The 15,789-nt window shown below is 43.9% G+C and overlaps 1 protein-coding gene across 25 annotated transcripts in view; it reads left to right on the top strand.

The window, feature by feature from the left end:
• The window catches only part of LOC128913997 (mesothelin-like), a 78,719-nt gene that overhangs the window by 7,166 nt on the left and 55,764 nt on the right, over positions 1 to 15,789 (top strand). For 14 of the 25 annotated variants that reach the window (XM_054212483.1, XM_054212478.1, XM_054212463.1 and 11 more), the window contains 2 exons: positions 9,746 to 9,902; positions 11,466 to 11,588. The exons of the other annotated variants lie outside the window; for them this stretch is intronic. The gene's annotated coding sequence lies outside the window, so the exon portion shown is untranslated. The remainder of the gene's footprint in view (positions 1 to 9,745; positions 9,903 to 11,465; positions 11,589 to 15,789) is intronic. 25 annotated transcript variants of the gene reach the window in all.

The following is a 15,789-nucleotide window of genomic DNA, read 5'->3' as shown; positions in this document are numbered from 1 at the left end:
TCTTTAAACAAAATCAGCATTTTAATAAATACTAGCACTGGCTTACACAGTGTGTGAAGTTAAAACGTTGTCTAAGGCATGTTTTACAGCTGTGGAGGTTTGTTTTTTTTTAGAACATCATATGAAGAGAAAAATCTTTGTTTTTCACATGAAAGCATAATTGTTGGATTTTCAAGTTGTACTTGAATTATTACATTAATGCAATTTCTGTCCTTTCTGTGACAACAATATTCTAATAACGTTTAGACACATACATCCCGATCAAATACTAGTCTAGCAGGATTCAATTCCTGTTGGTCTTACTGATGTTGCCCTTTGTCACACCTTTTCTTAATGCATCATTTACATTGTTGTAGTTACAGCTTGGTATCATAATGTAGGCAACTTGAAAGATTAATTCAGTGTGTCCTCAGGATATGCAACCCATTGCTACTGATTAGACTAAACTCAGAATACTAGAATGTATCTGGTATTTTGGTAGACCTGAGCAAATAACTTCCAGTATCTTTGAAGACAAAGTGTAATTTGAAGAGTCATTCTCTGGAGGAATTAGGGAAGGCAATACCCACATTAGCAATTTTACTGTGACCTTTAAGCCAGTTTGATTTTAAAGATTACTTAAAAGAAGTTCCCCTCACCACTCGTAGCAGAGTATGCCTCTGTATTTCAGACATATCTCAGGCTCTTAGTATTGGTTCTGATAACCAGTGATAACAATTAATATCTTTCATCAAAGAGAGGCTGTAAAGAGAAGGGCAAGCAGCTGGAATGTGTATTTCAATCCCTGATGGTGCACATGGGTCATATCTAGTAAACTCTACCATATAAACCCAAGCTGATCCCAGCTTTAAGAGATGCAGCCACTGTGTGAAGAATCACCTGCATCTTCCCCTTACTGATTATTGTAAGTGCAAAGCCCAGGAGGTGATCTGTTTTGCTTGGAAACTGGTGCTAATTCTACTGTTGCTCAGTGCATAGACTAGTAAAACTTACTCCAGCGATGTCTGGGTGAAAGGTTTGAAGTTCACTTAGTTTAGCTACTGAACAGATCTCTCCCAGATTCTTTTGCAACCAGTCTTTGGTCCCAGTTGTTCCATCCTGGCACGCTGATCCTGTAACCAAAACAGATCCAAAGCGTTAAAAGCCACAACATATACTGAAGGAGGCATCTAGGTATCCTTAATGTGAAAGGCTAAATATCTGCTAGCAGAAGAATGTCTAATCTTCCTATTGCATGTGCAGGGTCTGATCTTCTGCACTCTGATTCACTTCCAGACTGGGGAAATGGTTACACCAAATGGAAATCCTATTTCTCTGCTTATATCCTGTTCATTCTATAATATTGTACCTCCTTACACCAGTATTCCCTGTAGCTCAAAAGGAGAAGTGATTTCCCTTCCTCTTTCACAGGGTTGTTGTGAACAGCAGAAGTGACCGAATCTCAGTGTTGGGAAGAAGTGTGATTGTTAGGTGTAAAAATCTTCAATATTTGGAATACAAAAGATGCTCCATACGAATACTAGTGCTTTACTGGGAACTTATGCGTAGGCACCTTACCTGAGTCTGTGAACTGGGCTGTCAAATAGGCCTTCTGAAATTCATACACATCATGTTTCTTCCTTGCTGACAACACTGGGTAGACTCCATCGATTGCCGCAATGCTGGGGAAGAAACCATATAACAGGTGATTTCTATGTGAGCAAAGCAGTGGAGATCAGTGTAGTGGGGTGAGGAGAACTTCTTAATGCTGACAAACCAAGGTGGCAGATGCTAGTAGTTGGCCTGTAGCATGTGGGTCATCAGTTTTAGTTTCTCCTGGGCTATATAATTTATCGTGTGTTTGAGACTAAGGATTAATATTTGTTATCCGTCTACAAGAAAATGCCCCCTTTAGAGCAGAGTCACTGTCTGATTTTGGTTGTACTCGATGCCAAACATGAAGGTAAAATTGCCTGATTGATAGATAACTAGTGATGCAAGAGTGACTGCTCATGTAGCAACACAAAGCTAAAGCAGCTGCAGCGCTGCGGGCAGGCACTTACAAAGCTTGGTAGTAAGGGCACGGCATGCTGAGGGGCAGCAGCTCCAGCACTGTTGCGTTCACATGGGGGAGCAGGACGTGCAGCCTGTGCAGCCACATTGATGTGTCTTCCAGGGACATGTCAGTAATTTGTGGGAAGATGATCTCCGCTGTCATCATTAGCATTGTTTCTCGAACCTTAGTGCTTCCTAGGAAATCAGAGCTCTGAGGAAGGAGGAAGACATTGAAGCAGATGATGAGCAGAGCTGTTAGAAAGCCTTGAATATTGAAGCTAAGCCGAAAAAAGTGGTGAAGGAAAAATTGCCAAAATAACCACAATTTCTTTTCTTTGTTGCTCTCCTCCCCTTCCTTCCTCTCCTTTTAACAATAAAAGTTGGAAATATGGCCTGGCTGCGGCCTTGTTGGGGAGTTGACCTTGACAATTCAGGTTTTCTTTTGTCAACAGAGTTGGACAGTGAAGCAGGCCAGGTGCTTGAATTTCCTTTCCCTTGCACTCCCACAGCCACTGCTTTTGTTATGGCAGTCAGCAGAGTGGTCACAAGTGTATAAAGCGAGGCTGGGGCACGCTCAGGCTTCTCAGCTTGGCTTATTGTTAACTTGTCCTCAGCCCAGCCAGGACTAGGGCAAGCAGCAGTCTTTTTCTTGCTTGCTCATACACAAATGTTTTAATGGATGCTAACAATTTTAGGGGCCTGGTCCAGAACCTTTCATAAGTCGTTAAACTGCCACAGATCGGCAGTAAAGAAACCCTTACTGTTTATATCCTGGCTCTAGGTTGGAGTGGTGGGTGTGCTTCCCAAAGTTCCTCTGAGGAAGAACATTTTACACCGCTCTGTGCACAGAAGTTAAACTGGAGTAAGAGCTAGACTGAGACAAGATCATACTGGAGCAGGAGGAACTCATTCTAGGTTATCTTCCAGATTTATTTTGTATCTGGCCGTGAGAGTCCCAGAGTTGGAAGTCTGAAAGTTCACCTGTGACCTGTTCTGCCCCCCAGGACTTGGTTATCACAGGCACTTGGGTTGCTTACCTTCAGGACAAAAGTGTTGAAGTCCTCTAGGAAGACACTGAGGTAGTGGAGGGGCTCCTCTTTGTTCCTGATTACCTCCAGGACCTTCTGGATGGCTGAGGGGCTGTAGATGGTCTTGCTCTGAACAGTTAGCTGGGCCAGTGCCTCAGCTGAGAAAAGGTCTAGGGAGTCATGCTGAAGAAGAGGGAGCACAGAGTGAGGCCTGGAGGCAGCATTCTCTCCTGCTCATCTCTCTCAACCCACCCGAGCATTCACCTATAAGGAACATTAACTTCTCTCTGGACAGGGTTTCAGACAACAAGCAGCACACAGTGTTTATTGGGATTAAATTAATAGTATCTGTTCTCTGCTGATAGACAGGTGATTTGTGAGAATGTTCTCAGCAGACCATCTATAATTTACTATCTGCTCTTGCTGTGACTTATCAGCCACTGCTGTTTGGAGCTTGTCATCGAAATTCTTGTCTTCCTACTGAATTTATATTCTCCAGATAAGATGATTATCTCCTAGAGGCAGTGCTTTTGACACTATTTTAGCATTAAAACTTAACAAGAAGAAACTTAATGAGAAAAAAATGGAAGCACATAGGAGAAAATGAGCAACACAAATAACAAACTAATCCAGTTGAACTCTGTCCCTGTCAGCCTAATGGCAAAGAATAAAATGCCAGATATTTCATATCTAGCCCTTACCCCATGGAAGTTGCTCTTCAGTGTTGCAAAATCTGAGTATGATCCAAAAGCAGTGAATAAACCAAAATACTGTAGCAGCCATTCCCTGTCTGTGGCAGTGCCCTGGGTGCAGGCGGAGCCTACAAAAGGAAAAGCAAAGCTCAGAAGATACATCGTTTCTTTTGCTGAATCGCAGAAGCTTGTAACACTGTGAGTCCCCACTGACAGTGAAATATGTATAATAGTTCATGTTGCAAGTTCCCTCTGGGATCCAAACCCTACCAGACAGTGAAAGGGGGAATCATTTAGCCTTTGAGCATACTTGGGTTGCCACATTCCTTCCATGTCCGTATGTTCTAGGCTCATTCTTGATACAGCGGCTGCTTTTTGACCTCAGCTCTGCGCCATCTGAGAGAGGTTTCAGTCCTCTAAAGAGAAGTATGGTACTTTTTGCTGACCACTGTGAGCTGAAGGGCTAAGCAGCAGGCCGAGGAGTGAGGGAGGACTCCATTAAGAATTAGCAGGAGATTCAGTACATTTATTCTCCAGGGAAGCAGCTTATCCAAAGGTAGAGATGCTTCTCTGTCTGCTGACTTCGGGAGACCCTAAAGGCCTAGCACTGGTTATGCACTTAACTGTCAGATTGCTAAAATAAAAAAATGACTCTTTGCCACAGAAAGAGCAGGTCTGCATGTCACCTGAAATCAAGGACGCTTTATGAGGTGGTTGAATCTTTCTACCTTTCCGTGTTCCTGAATACCTGGAGAGAGCAGGCCTAGATGTTTGTTACCTGAGTTCTGCAGTTGGAAGTGAAGAACTCTTTTTATAAAGGAGTAGATGTGCTCTGGGTTCTCATAGGGCCCTTGGGCTTTGTGTTCATTCAGAATCTTCACTCTGCAGGACATGAATAGTCAGGGTAAGACAGCCACAACCAAGTAATCCACAGCCACTGGGACAGAATCTGCAGAGCTCTCTGCCAGTGAGTGGAAAGGTGCTAGGGCTGCATTCGGGGGATGTTTCCACTCCCTTGATGCCAGGGAACAGACACATCAATCAGAGTGTGACCAAAAGTGCTTCTTCAGGAGATTAGGCTCTTTGGTTGGTTTTATGTGGATTTGCAGGTGTATGTGAGTGAAGGAGAGTTTCTGCTTAGGGTCTTCTGTTTGTGGCCTGAAATGTGAAACTGCAGCGGCAGCCAAGTAAGATCATAATGGTATTCACCAAATGAGAATCTCAGCTTTGGCACTGGATGTTTGGGATACTGGAAGCTGCTCTCCTCACCTAGTGGTTGAGCTCCCATCTTTACAGGCAAAGAGAGAAGTAAGAAGAGTGTCACTGAAATGATAATGGACTTGATACCTACATGGCTGCAAGAGAGTCGCATGTCATGTCACTGGGTAAGAAGCCGAGATTCTGTGCATTGAGACTGCTCAGGAAGAGGCCAAGCCTTCCTCCAAACCATGCAACGTAGTCCGCAGTAGAGAAGAGCTCAAATACCGTGTTTAAGTGACAGAAGATCTGCCCCAGGATGAATCGTCTCATGTCACCGTGAGGAATCTGAGACAGATTATGCTTCAACCAAAAGAAAAAGACATCATTAAAAGTGCACAATGCAGTTTATATTAACTGCGACTGGTAAAAAGGAGTTGAACTGAGGGCCAAGAAGTATGCTACAGTTCTGAGGTAACCCTGCTGGAGACTCATCTTAAGACAAGAAGATGTAATTAATTTAATTTGCAAATGCAAAGATTGCTGCTGTGTGTGTGTTTTTTGGTGGTTTGTCTACTCACTTGCATGTGGGGCGGCAGTGACTGTGTGTCCAGGGCTCACCTCTTCCTGGGCAGTTAAGGGTGCACATACACAAACTGCCTGTGTGCTGCTCATCTCCAGCATGTGGCCTATGGGTACAGGATCCTGGGGATACTCTGAGGATGCTCATGGCTATAGGTAGTGGAGGATACAGGGCTGTTACGGTTGGATCAAGGAGACCATAATACAGTGCCTGCACAATGACTCCTTCATTCTTTCCCTGAGACTTGTTAGTCTTTGTGACAACACTGACGTTCCTACGAGGTTAAAGAGTGGCAGCATTGCAGAGAATCTGCATCTCTACTAGGATGGGTCCCAGACTAATTAAGATTTGTGGCCTCTTTCTGCACTTGGAACTTAGGTCCCGCATTAGTATGCACTTCATGTGTAAACTGTTTTATTCCAGCCTCTTGAACAGGAGGTGAAGTTGCTACCTGCTTTGCAGCTGCATTGAATGCATCCATGAAATTCCCAATGGTGTGAGAGGTCAGAGAGCTGAAGACCTTGCCTGCTTTGTCCATGTCACGCAGGACATCGCTAGCCAGTGTGTAAGCTGCCAGTTGCTCTGGGCTGAGTCCTGTCCCAGCATCAACCTGTGAAATCAAATATTAAAATTACCGTCCTTGCCTTACAGCAGGAGTGTTTGCTAGCTGTGAAGGGCTGTCAGGCAGGATTTGAGCCTTGCACAGGGCTCTGTCTTGCAGAGTTACTTACAATGCTGAAATCTGCATTCATGTCAGTCAGGTCTCTGTATGTAGCCAAGGAGCTGAAGGAGCCCAGATTTGTTTGTAGCCAACCCAAGTTTCCCCCGGTGTTCTCAACGCATGCGTCACCTTTTAAACAAAGCATAATTCAAGGGCAATATAACCAGCAGTTTGGTCCCATGGTTCTCCTGTGGGAGTAGTATGACTGTCCTGATACAGGAGTTGCCCAAAACGTCTAGGTGCCTAAATCCCTCGTTGATATTGACATCACTGAAGTGACTAATGCCCAATGTGTACCTTCAGCCATGTAAGTATACCTGGCATTCCCATATCTTTTGGCAAAGGCATAGGGATCAGAATGTTAAATTTGGGAGGTTCTGGGATATTGTGGTAATGGTAGCCAGAGAGGTACCAATAATGGTCCAGTTCTCAGCTGGTGAGCTGCCACCGCAGAGAGGGGCAATGACTAAAACCAGGGCTTGTCCCAGCCTTAAGGAGAAACACAGCTGCTTCTGCAGATGCTTTTGTTCTCTGTCTCTCCTTGCTATAGAGCAAAAAGCAGTTGACATCTTCCAGTTTTAATTGGATTGTCTTTTTCATGGGTAGATGCCCAGCATCCCGTAATTTTGTGAGTATGTTGCTGCTCCTAACAGATGCAGGGAAGTTAACAAGAGGGAGTGAGTGCAGGACGCCTTCAGCATACCTTCTTGAGAAGCCTTAGCAGACAGGTAGCTCTTTGCAAAGCTGTAAACATCCCGGTGGGTAGCAGGAGACATCTGTTGAAAGCTGCCCTCTAAGCCACCCATTCTGTGAGAGAAGAGAAAGCAGGAGGTTCATTATAGCAGTAAAGCCTTGTTTTTGGTGACTGAAGTCACCAAATGTTTGTAACATGATTGCACACAAAACCTCTGCAGTCTATGGCCTGTTTTCTCGGTGGTAACCAAACTTCTTCCCTTGGATGAGTTTGCATTGTTAAACAAGCATTATTATGCCAAATTTGTAGTTGGATAGAGATGGCACAGCCCTGATCAGAAACTGGAGCTGTGAGAGAATGAAGCTGTTGGGAGTGAAAATGGGAAGGAAGGGTGAGCTTGGGATTTTAAGTGCCATGATATAATTTTGTTTCTGTGTCCGATAGGACCAATCAGGGCCATGGGAATTCTCTTGCTATGTACAAAAGCTGAAGGGGGGGGAAAGTTGAAGTGAATGCATGCAATGAGGTACTCACATAATTTGGTATATTCTACAAGGCATGTTCCTTGGGATAGCTGCAAGGGCAGAGGCATTTATGCTGCCCAGCCACAAGCTGAGCTTGTTCTGGAACCAGTCCTTGTACTGTGAAATGCTAAAAGTAGGGAATTGCCCTTGGAGTTTGTGAAAGATGGCACTGAACATGGCATCTCGGACTTGCACATTTGCCAGGGATGATAAGCCTTCCTGCAAAACAAAGCAAGTAAGAACACAAATCAGCTGTGACCTGATGCAGTTGTGTAGCTCTTGCTGTAGTAAGTGCGTGGGTCTGGGTGGAATAACGTGTTTGACAGGGGAACCAGCTCTGGGAAGATACTCTCTAGGTCCATATGGGCTGAAGCCCAGTAGTTTCTGCAAGATGCTGTTCTCTCAGTTCACTGTGTACTAAAACAACATCCCCATGCAAGGGTTGGTATCTCACCTGAGAAGCAGTGGCCACAAACTCGGCAACAAAGGCAGAGGTGTCCAGAGCTGGCCTGCTCTCCAGGGAGCCCAGGAGGGTTTCAACCATGCTGGTATCATCCAGGACTCCAGGGCCAAAAAATACGTGGGCAAGCTGGGTAGCGGTGAGATTGTCCCTTACACTGAGCTGCAAAACCAATGGGACATAATCAGAGAGAAGTAAAATGTTGCTAACAGGCAGAGACTTAAGCCATGGAGTTGGCTGGATTCCCTGTGTTGGGAAGAAGAGCTTTACTATGGCTGGAGCAATGTCTGTTTACTGAATTAGATCATCTAGGAGTGTGCTCAGCCTTGTGCATGCAATGAGCGGTAGCAGAGCATGATGCAGGACCTGAGCAAAGGCAAAGCTCTCAGGTCTGAGTTAGAAAACAAACTAACCCCATTGAAGTCTGTCATTAACCTGGTGAAATCTTCATAATGAGCATTGGACGCAAATGCCCCCAAGTTCTTCTGCAACCACTCCAGACTTGTTTCCTGTCCCAACGCACACGCAGAACCTGCAGCGCAGGAGAACAAGAGAGTGTCACTCGCCTTCCCTCCGATTTGCTAGAATGTACAGGAATGCTAAAAACCCATTTTAGGTTTTGGCCCATGTTACCTGTCGTGGTGTGTTGACTTTCAAGGAAGGTCAGCAAAGCGCTACAGATGCCTTGCTGATTCATGGGCAACAGGGACGTGTATGCCTGGCTTAAGGAGGACACACTGTGGAGGAAAATCACATGGGAAAGATTTAATTCCTGCTTTCTAGCTGGTGCCATGATGCTGTGCATGGGAGAGAGAAAATTCAGCAGAAACAGTTTCACAAAATGAAAGAAAGAGGAAGGGAAAGCTTACTTGTTATGAAATGGCATTTTGCTCCTTTCTTACCGGCTGTAATCTGTATGTGAAAGACTGGACTGCCAAAGGCACTTTGAGAGATCCGTGCCCCAGGGCAGGATTAGCTCTGTGCAGACGTTTGTCTACGCTGTTGTCAAAAGTCCTTAGAGACTGTGATAGTACAGCCTCCCCTAGTGATCTCTTTGTGTGCTTTCTGAATTAGTTAAACCCCTGAACGGCTGATGAAATGGGTAATTAGCCTCCCTCCCTGTGTTGCCAAATTCGTTTCAGAGTGTTTTCTGAATAGCCAGTGCAAACTGCTAGATCTGAACCATTTGCTATAGGTACACAAGTGCTGTACAGATGCAAAAAGCAGGGCTGTGCCATGCCAGCCCCTGAGAATACAGTTGTGCCAGAAAAGGGAAATTCAAGACCAGATTGGAAATGTCTATTATGGGCCCAGCCCTGCTCTTTTTTTTCCTGCATACTTCCTAGGTCAAAGCAGGGCTGCTGTTGGCAGCACGGTCTTCCTTGCTTTGTGTGGCCCAGATGTGACTGTCTGTGTGGTTTCCTTCCAGTGCTGCCCTTTGGAGTTTATTTCTCAGTTTAATCTGTTTCATTAGACAGGATATTTCCTCTCATCTCTTCTTGATGTTTTTTCGTTTTACTGCTCCTAGTTGCAGTATTTTACAAATAAGTAAAATCTATTTAATAGAAATTATAATTGACTTTGTACTATATTAGCAAACATTTTTATTTGCTTTTGCACAGTTTTACTCAAAGGAAGGAAGATCTGACTCTGGCTATTTTGTTTGACTGATGGAATGTTTCTTTAAATGATGGGCTCTTGCACAGATGTTCTTTAGCACAGTGCAGCCCTGGCAATTCCTTGCTCTTTCCTGATGATCCCCTTTTTTATTTTGCATGCAGTAAAGAGGACACTTCCCTTGTGTACTTACAGGGCTCTGAAACTGTCACAACCAGAAATGTGGGACAGGAACAGTTTGGTGTCCTCCTTGCCAGCACTTGGCAGTAGCAGAGCGAGTCTTGCAAGCAAACGAGTCCATTCAGCAGGGCTGAAAGCTGGAAATTCTGCCTCGATGTCTCCTGTGAACTGAGTGAGCATCTTTTTCCTCACATCGTTATTCTTAATAGTGGTTATTGCTAGCTGAAAGAGAGAAGTAATGAGCGTCAATGAGAAGGCAGGATTAAAGAGACCCAAGTGCAAAGCCACAGGGAATAGCATTGTAGAAAACAACTGAGCGAGTCCCAGAGAAGGGAAGATGCATTTAGGTATGTCCTGTGAACCTGCCATATAGGTAGCCAACACCAAGGGATAGCTATGAGAGTCTCAGCAGCTGTCCCTGAACGTGGTGCAGGGACGCTCTGCCACTCCAGGGCTCACTGAAAGCGCTGGCTGCACGGGGGCCCCTTGTGACCACTCAAGCATAGGCAGATACATGTCTTAGGAGAGAAGTGGCTGTGAGGATCAGCTTCCTCCACAGGGCCACAGATAATGAGGTTCAGTAGTTCTGCGCAGTACAACCTCAGTGTTGCCATGAGCATGCACTTGAGTATCATCCAGCCATTAAGTCTTGGACACTGGTGTTTGAATACTTTGGGCCAGACAGCCACGATGAGAGGTTGTACATGATATGCTTTGTTGCAGTTGTTCATACTTAGAACAGAAGCTCAGAAACCATCTTTGAAGGCGTCTTTAAGATTCTGGATAGCTGAAGTCCATGCTGCATGAGTTTACGCTGGACTTGCAGTGTTCATAACCCTACCTGGGCTGCCTCTCTGTTGAACTGGTCTAAATACTGATAGATTTCCTCTGATGGTTTGTTATGTAGTTTTGCAAGGATCTGACACATCTCCTCCTCTTCATTAATGGCATCAGATGAAAGCGTCAGGGATGCTAGTTGTGGTGGGGATAACTTGTCCAAGACATCCATCTGTGGAAAGGGACACAAAGCAGATGGCAACCTTCTTAAGCACGTGAGAGTGATTTGTAAATGTTAGTGCTTCTAAGAAGACTCAGGACAAATCTGCAAGGCTGGAATATCTACAGGACTTGTAAAGTCCTTTTTCCATCAGGATGTGTAGTATCCCATTTCTGAATGTTACTGTAGCTCTGCAAGTGCCATGAGGCAGTGAAAAGCAGTGAAAATGTTTGTGATAATTGGACACTTATGCCAGAGTATTTTTTAAGAAAAATGACCCATCACCTCTCATGTTGTGTGGAGCATAAAGGCATTGCAGATGCTGGGAAAGTAGTGTGTTTTCATGGTGGAATACCACCATGTTCTCACAGTGAATGCTAGTGGGGGAAAAAAATATTAAAAACACTTACTCCCACAAAGTGTTTGTTCCAAGTCACTAAGTCCTGATACTCAGCATATTTGCTAAAATTTCCAAGATTTACTTCCAGCCAGTTCTGAGTACTTTGGGTTACGCTGCCGCATGCAACACCTGGAAAAATAATGATACTGGGAACACTGGAGACCACATATTCCTTCCTGATGTTCTGACTGGAAACCCTAGTCACTCTTACAAATTCCCATTAAACCTTTGCAGAATGCTTTGAATTCACATTGGTATGAGAGAGACCAGAATCTTCATTATTCAGTAATAATGCTTTTGTGCTGTTGTCTAAGTTTGGGCTTGTTTATCTTTAACAGTGTTAGGCAACCTAATGTTGTGGCTGGCAATGGTTAAACTTACTAGTGAGCCATCCAAAATACAGGAGGAGTTGTGAGAATCCCATCAGTCAGAGGAAAAGGCCATAGTGTTGGAGCAACAATGTAAGTATATGCTTCCTTTATCTTTCTTGTCGTTAAAAGCATCTCAGACATCACTACAGGAATTCCTGCTGCGTCTCAGGCCCAGAGTGCGCTGGAAAGCTTTCAGAGTACATTCCCAAATTAAGACTTTTTATGCCATTACCTGATTTCACTTTTGATGTCAAGAAGGTTTTACAGAATCCAAAAACATGGGGACTGTTTTCTGTGGGGATGCCAGCATAGATTTTGTTGAAACCCTTCAACCTGCAGGAGGGAATGTTGGGATGGTTATGGGAAGTATTTTAATTTAATCAAATCAGAATTTTCCAATAACAAAAACTTTTACATTAGAAAAATTTCAGCAGCTTTCATTGTTATTCATTATTGCAAGACCTTATTAGAGAGGTTCTTAAGTAACTGCAAAGTATCTTCAGATCAGACTGAACGTAGCTTACCTATGTGTTAAGGCCGTTTTTATTTTCAAAAAAGTTTGCTCTCTACTTGATGCAATTCCTTAAGATAGAGGTCACAGAATTGCTAAGGTTACTCTAATTAAAATCTTGTTGCGTTTCAGGGTATTTTGCATGCAAGCCTGAAAATACTGAGTGTTTTACTGGTGGTTATTTCTGCTTTTCGGGGGGAGCGTTACACTCTGCTTTAGGAATATGTGAATGTATCGCTAGAAAGTCATATACAGCATAAATAAATAGAAATGCTCAGTTAAGATAAACATGTGTAGAACAGATGACTCACATTTGCTGATAGGAGTCACATGAAATATTGACAGGTATCTCTGCAACGATCATTTCATTCACGGTGTGCAACACGTTTTGTAGAGTATCTTGAAACCAGTCAGCAAAGCCATCAGCTTTCATTTTGGGAAAACTAGGAGCTATTTTACGCAAGGCAGTGCTTAGTAGGAGATGGGCAAGGTCACTGTTCTGAAGCTCGACCTGTAATCACACAACACCTTTTCAGTATAGTTAACATGTAGTTTATCATGCTAAGCCTTCCCCAATTTAAGATATTGTTCAGGATTATTTCATCTCTCTCTTCACACATGAGAAGTGACCGTAAAGGTGACTGGATCGGTATCACCAAGGGAGGACCCAAGCAGGGAGCTCTTGGAAAGAGTGCATAGTGCTTGCTGTAGGTCTGTTTTTCCTGAGCTATACTCAGCTATACTGCTACTTCCCATCACATCCTGCTATGGCTCAGCATAGACCCTGGGACGAAGAATAGCTTGGTGTCTGGACAGAAAAACAGATTACTACAACCCCAGGCCTTTAAGGAACAGCTATCCAAGGATTTGGCCTGTAGCCTTGTCTCAGGCAGGTTTCCCTGTGATGACTGGAGTGAGGCTGTAGGATGAGCCCTTCTTTTCTACGGCCAGGGCTGGGGTTTGAGTATCAGACAGCGGGCATTGATTCAAGTCACTGCAGTGTTTGGGTGGAGAAGCTTCGGAGCGCAATAAGGGAAGTTACCGATGCGATGTTGTTCAGCGTGGCAAAGAACTTAGCAAGATCTGCTGGTGTGTCTAGATTGTCCATAATGATCATCATGTTTGTTTCATCAGCCAGAGCTCCGGTTTCCAGTGTTAGTTGTGCCAGCTGAGCTGGTGAAAGCTTTTCCAGAGCTGACATCTGAAAAGGAACACAGAAACATCTGTATATTTATAACAGGGATCACTGTCAGTGCTGTGGCAAGAAGTTACGGATCGGCTATGCTTATGTAGAGAGGAGCCGGCAATGCTCAGATACAGCTAGCTTCAGTATGTGACCTACCCCATTGAAATTTGTATTGAGTGAAGAGAACTCCTGGAGAGTGGCATGGACACTGAAATGGCCATAGTTGGCAGCTATCCATATGCTGCTATTTGCATTTGGGAAACAGGTGATGCCTGAAATGCAGAAGAATAGCCCACATTCAGCAAACCAGTCAGCAGTTTCCTGCATCTTGTTGTCTGTTACCTGTCTGATTTGCGTTAGGACTCTTATACCACTGTCCATCACTGTAGCATCTAGGGACTTAACATGTAAAATTAATTGCAATGACGTGTTCCTAGTGGACTTCACAGAGGGTCTGCACATTTCCTTTTTTTGCACTTAAAATGCTCTGGTTGTGTATAGTTTTTAGGTTAGAAGATTGAAACTCAGGAAGTATTTGCCAAGCACAAAGATTAAATACTATAATGGGAGAAAAAGAAAAGCTCTTGAGTAGTGTGTGTATATTTACCTTGAGTGTTATGGTAGGTCTCCAGAAAGTTGTGTATTCTGCGATGGATTGAGAGTCTCTGCTCGTCTGTGTAATGCTCATACACTCTGTCCATTGCTTGCACACTGTATCAACACAAGAGCAGAAGTAGGTTATGGGTTAAACATCTGCGGAGAGCACTTTTCCTTTAGAGGAAAAATTCAGATCCATAGGAAAAATGAGCTGAAAGTACTAGTGTCAGTAAAACTGAAATGTTTAATTTGGTCTAAATCAAACTATTCCTTCTCCTCGTTGTTCCCTTGGTAACATCTTGAAAAATAAAATGAAGGTATACTCAGGCATTTTATGCTAATCTGATGAATGGTTTTGGCTGATGCAAAACTTGTTGTGAAGCTCAGTATGCTAAAAGCAGTGAGATGTCAGATACTCCGGGGGAAGTGACTCTGTTGGTTTGATGGGGTAGTGAGAGCTTGGCCACTCCTGGGGAAGCTGGCTGCTCATGACTCACAGGTTTTGATGAGACTGGCAGTCAATGTCCAGAGGCAGGAGCTGCAGATAGTTGTCATTCATAGCTGGCAGGAATAGCTGCAGCTCCGAACCAAACCAGAAGGCATATTCGTTTGCTGTAAAGGTGCTGAGTGGTAAAGATTTAAAAAGCAAATCGAAGAGCAGCTCACGAATCCGGGGGTCAGGAAGGATAGTGACATCCCTCTGGAAACAAAACCAGCACACAAAAATTGATTTTAGCAATTACTGCTTTCCACAGGTAGATTAAACTGCCTAGTGGCAGGAGAAGTTTCCTCTTCTCCCCCTGATGGAGAGTGCAGTTTTCAGGAAAGCCATCAGTGTTTTAGCATGAATGCACAGTAGTGCAATACAATGTAACACTGGACTAATGAATTTTGTGACTGAATGAGATTACTACTGTAATGAATTAATGAAATAACTGTGCTTTACATTTTCCAGTAGAAAAGCCATTTGCCCGCGGTCTTAGCTAGTGAAGTTTATTATTCCTCTCCTGTAAGGGATGAGTTCTGAGTTGAAGGGAAACCAAGGTGCTAAATAAACATTGTGAGAGAAAATAAATAACCTTCTTAAAAGAGTAAGGTGTCTGCAGTGTAACCCATAACATGAATAAGAATAATCACTTTGGATACTGCTCTATGAAGCCCAGGCATGTGAGCTCTAACCCAGTGGTCTAGAGCCCAGGGTTTACATGGCTGTAAGGAGAGTTTGTCTCCGTTGTGGCCTTTTTAGTATTTCTGAGACTTGTAACAGGATGCAGTTCTCTGGGGTGGGAGCTTTGACGGTACCTCTTCTGCTGCAGTGTTCAGCTCCTTTGTGAATTCAGTCAGCTCCTCAAAGGAGCGTTTCTCCATCTCCAGCAAAATCTGGACGGTAAGGCGTTCCCTCTTAAGAGCATTTGTGAGAACTGTCATCTCTCCTATTTGTCTGGCAGACAGAAGGTCAAGAACTTCATACTAATGAGGAAAACACATCAGAAAATGCAGACTTAGAAGGCCACTTGCTTGTCCACTAATTATAGTTCTCAGCCATATACATAGTTCATTGTTTATGTTTCTGACAGGCTCATCAGAGCCCTAAAGCCACCTGAATGTCCCCACCATGCTACACAGCACCGAGGAGCCTTCCATAGCCTGGGTGGATAAAAACCGTATTACATCCCGACACAGAAAACTGAGGGTAATGCTCATCAGCTGTTCTAGCTAGCTAACATAATTGCCATTCTATTCTCACTGCTAATCAGACAGCTTACTCTACTGCAGTATTAGAAACTGTATGGCAATGAGTTCTGCAGGAGAGTGGAAAGCATTGGGCTAAGAAGTGCCTCTACTTGATCATCATGCTCGTATAAAATGCATGGAAGAATCATGAACTACATTTAATAGTAAAAGCCTGGAGGAAGTCCTCCTGATTTCTTTGGCAAGGATCTTCCCTTGGGGATAGTTATGGAAGAGGACAATACCTCCTGGAAGTTCAGCTTGTG

Source organism: Rissa tridactyla, chromosome 8 (assembly GCF_028500815.1).
Source record: "Rissa tridactyla isolate bRisTri1 chromosome 8, bRisTri1.patW.cur.20221130, whole genome shotgun sequence".
Classification (NCBI taxonomy): Eukaryota; Metazoa; Chordata; class Aves; order Charadriiformes; family Laridae; genus Rissa; species Rissa tridactyla.
Note: the sequence above shows the minus strand (reverse complement) of the source record. Positions and strands in the feature narration are given on the sequence as shown.